A 4,550-nucleotide genomic window follows, 5' to 3' on the forward strand; every position below is an offset into this window, starting at 1 on the left:
CCTCATCCAATTGGAGACCTGAATAGAACAAAAAAGAGCAATAAGGGAGAATTCTCTCTCTCTCTGGCTGTCTCTGACTGAGGGTATCTGTCTTCTGTTTTCAGGCTCGGACTAGGACTGGAATTTATACCTTTGGCTCTCCTGGGTCTCGAGCTTGCCTCCTGCAGGTCTTAGGACTTCTGAGCCTCCATAACCACATGAGCCAGTTCCTTATAATAAAAATATATACCACACACATTTTCTCTGGAGAACCCAGACTAATACAGTATGTAGGTGAGAACTAGAACACCTGAGCCCGTTAGCTATACAATTACAAGCAAGACCATCTTGTGATTCACATAACACTCCCTTATTCGTCTACAACCTTCCCTCACTGACATCAACACTTGCCTTCAGAAATCGATTAATTCAAAGATTCACCCACTTCTGATATTCTACCCTAAGAACTTCCAACCCCAACTCATATGCAATCAAAAACATCACTTCCACTGCGAACATGGCGCTGCAAGTGGCGCGGAGCGTGCAGGCTGCATTCTGCAGCCTGCGCGCCATCTCTGCGCCCAACGCACCCTGCCCGCCACAGCCCTGGGGACCGCGGGCGGGCGCCGTCCGGGCGCTGCACACCGGTCCCGTTCTGCTGTCGGGTCGTAAATTCAGACAAACATGAATGCGTAACAACAGAAAACGGTGTTGGAACAGTGGGAATCAGCAATTTTGCACAGGAAGCTTTGGGAGGTGTTGTTTACTGTAGTCTGCCTGAAGTTGGGACAAAAATTGAACAAACAAGAGGAATTTGTTGCTTTGGAAAGTGTGAAAGCTGCTGTTGAACTCTATTCTCCTCTATCAGGAGAAGTAACTGAAATTAATGAAGCTCTAGCAGAAAATCCAGAACTTGTCAACAGACTTTGTTATGAAGATGGTTGGCTGATCAAGATGACACTCAGTAACCCTTCAGAACTAGATGAACTAATGAGTGAAAAAGTATATGAGAAATACATAAAATCTATTGAGGAGTGAAAATGGAACCCCTAAATAAACTAGTTTGAAACAACTTAATCTAGTATAGTTGTCTTAAATTAGTGGTGGATAGATTTTTAAAAAGCAACTTTTAGCAAAAGAAACTACTTGCAACAATGTTGCCTGAAGAAAATACCCCTTAACTTCCTAATGATTTCACATAAACACTATGCATCTTTTTCACAACAGCCTGTGATTTTTAGGTTAGTCTCCAGTTATAATACTCAGAATTCCTGAAATTATCTGTGGTAAAACTAGTTATGAAAATTATGTAATTCAAGGATAACATTATTATCTTAACCGTATATCATATTGTAACTTGCCTACAGCCATCCCTGGATTTGGGTCAAAATACTCAATGAACTTGCCACTGGAAATAAATGGCAGTGGAGAAAAGTTTGTTAGTTGTACAGTGTCCAGTGAAGAACGTTACTCTCTTAATTTTGCAAAATATACTGTGTTTGCTGGTGCTATTTTTATACAGTGAAGCAACAGCCTTGCAGGAAAATAAGAAACAGTTTACTAATAAAATATTCAACTTCTTAAACAAAAAAACAACAACATCACTTCCCTAATGTGCTGCCATTTCAAAGTTGCCTGTGTGGTATTCTCCTTTACGGCAGTAAGTCACTAAACCTCACTTTTGCTTATATCATAATAGGTTTCTTCAGTTAAAGAGAGAACTTTATATGTTTCAGGGTAGAGATGATTATTTTCACAAATGTGTGAATGTTCAGAGCTCAAAGTCACTCTAGAAGCATTCTAATCTAACTCTCAAAATTTACTATCCTGTATAAAGGTAAGATGATCACTCAAAGTCATCCAGCCAGTCGGCTACTTTGCCAGATGAGAACCCATATCTTGAGATTCCAACAAAAACAAGTTCCCTTGCTTCCATATCAAGTGTACTTAGAAAAATGCTAAAAAGATGTTCAGCTTTAAACCAATCTCTGATTCATTAAACAAATCTTTCTAGTTGTAGTTTTACAAATAAAATGTTATTGTTTTCCAAAACTTCCACCAGGTGAAGTGTTAATTCATACACACACACACACACACACACACACACACACACACACACACATTCCTAGCAGGAAGTGGCAGGATAGAACCCCTGCATATGACATATATGTGTGTGTATGTGTATGTGTGTCACTATGATCATAAATTTACATAAAGGTTTTATAAGCATAGATATTCACATAACGTTGTTCAGTTTTGGTTTTACTAATATTCAGTGAATAAAAGCTCCAACTCCTAGTTTTAAATCTAAAATCTAAGCCTAAAGAATAGTCATTTTGCTGGGAGGTAGAAGTGGATAATGGTTAAGAACATGGACTTCATTAGCTACACTCAAGTTCAAACCCCAGCTCTGCTACTTGAAAGAGAATTCTTAAGGCTCCCTTTGTAACCATAATCTCTTAATAAGTGTAGAATGACGAAAAATAAAAGAAGACGGCCTCTTATGTTAGGATAGTCTCTCCAGGATTGAGGACAGGGAGAAGGTAGCAGATACTGCTGGAAGTAAAATCATAGTGACTATATTTAGATCTGGTATATTTTAATATCATCAACAAAATATAACTCTGTATTATTCAGCAAGACCTACCTAAAAGAATATTTTTATTCCTAAGGGCTAACAAACCCTTAAAATCAAAATCCTGTTTCTAGCAAAAAGATAAAACAGTTGAACAAATAATTGTTGCCCCTATTCCTTCTACTGCATCTTGGCAAGAAATAACAATGCCAGCAAGCAGCTCTTGCTTCCTTGTAACAGCCTTGCAGGAGATGGACCAATCAGGGTCTGCTCTGGTGTGACAGACAGGAGCTGGTGGGACAGGGTATGCAGTGTGCTGATTACTATGACTGGTCTGAACCTGATCACAGACAGGATTACCCTTACACATCTCCACGGTTCACGCAACTCCTAAGACCAAACAGTAAGCCTCTGATTCTCCCAGAAAAAATGAAAGCATTAGAGCCAAAGCATAGTTCAAAACTAGCCATAAATATCACATCTGACTCAAGCTACCTCTGTCCCCAAGAAAAAAAAAATTCCCAGATATTAAAAGTATCCTGTCCTCAGAAGAACGGAAGAGATGAATAGTTGGTACCACTTCCAAAACTGTTCACAGTATTCAGAGAAGAGGTCTCTTTTCTTTTTTTCTTTTCTTTTTTTTTCTTTTAGTGGTGGAGTGAACTAATTACAGAATTCATTTAGCATTACCATTTCCTAACTCTGGACTGAGAGGATGCATATGTGTATGCGTGCATGAGCGCACTTGTGTGTATTTTGGGGAGGAATGTTTATTTTTAGTACCCCATTCTGGGGTTCTCTGATGCAGTGTGGGTGTTCAAACATGGTACCTTCTCAAGTGTAGTTCTTTCAAATAGAGCCAATCCTGGAAAAAAAAAAACAACAACCATACCTTGAGTATGTTATAGAGCCTCTCTGAGCCTCAGGTTCCTAATCCCTATACTAGGAAAGAAAAATTAAATTAAATAATGAACAAAACATGCGGGGACTTCCCTGGTGGCGCAGTGGCTAAGAATCTGCCTGCCAATGCAGGGAACACGGGTTCAAGCCCTGGTCCAGGAGGATCCCACATGCCGCGGAGCAGCTAAGCCCATGTGCCACAACTACTGAGCCTGTGCTCTAGAGCCTGTGAGCCACAGCTACTGAAGCCCACGGGCCTAGAGCCCATGCTCCTCAACAAGAGAAGCCACCGCAGTGAGAAGCCCATGCACCGCAATGAACAGTAGCCCCCGCTCATTGCAACTAGAGAAAGCCCGCATGCAGCAACGAAGACCCAAGGCAGCCAAAAGTAAATACATTAATTTTTAAAAACATGCTTAACACAGGGTCTAACAGATAGTATGCATTTAATAAGTTGTAATCGTTACTTATTTTATTCCCCCAAAGGCTCTTGTTTTATGAAAAACATACCCATTTTGCAAATTATATAATATTGTCACCAAGGATGATTTAAACCAGGTTTTATAATCACAATCCCAAATTTAAACTTGAACAATGAAAAAGATGAGATGAATAAATGAAGCAGTATTTACCCTTCTTTTACCCTGTTGTAGAATACAAACAGTTTGTACTTTAATTATCTGTATGTAATTGGATATTGCTAATTTCAAATGACTTTTATTTATTCATTAAGGTAGTTTGCTATCCTGCCTGACTTTGTTAGTGATTAATTAATTGCAACTACATTGGGGGAAAACAAAAGTTCACCTTACAAGCATGTCAAGATCATCCCCAGTTCCAACCTTTCTGTACATCTGATTCTCCAGGACAGTGTTCCCTGCTCCTTCAGACAGAGGATAATGGACTAAACCCAAGAAGCACTGGGTCTTCAGCCTTTGACATCCTATTCCCCACTACTCACACCCTAGGCCCAGCCTTCAAAACCCAATATACCGAGTAGAGTGACAGGTGAGTTACAGGACCCAGTCGTGACCTCCGTGTCTACTCCTTCCTACCTTAATGATATTCAATAATTGTAGATGTTCATGATCAGACT

General features: G+C 39.7%; 1 pseudogene; it reads left to right on the plus strand.

Annotated features, from left to right (window-relative positions):
• Positions 1-496: 496 nt before the first annotated feature.
• On the plus strand, positions 497-1,116 carry LOC112400685 (glycine cleavage system H protein, mitochondrial-like; annotated as a pseudogene).
• Positions 1,117-4,550: the final 3,434 nt, after the last annotated feature.

Source organism: Neophocaena asiaeorientalis, unplaced genomic scaffold (assembly GCF_003031525.2).
Source record: "Neophocaena asiaeorientalis asiaeorientalis breed wild unplaced genomic scaffold, Neophocaena_asiaeorientalis_V1.1 scaffold153, whole genome shotgun sequence".
In the NCBI taxonomy this organism is placed as follows: domain Eukaryota; kingdom Metazoa; phylum Chordata; class Mammalia; order Artiodactyla; family Phocoenidae; genus Neophocaena; species Neophocaena asiaeorientalis.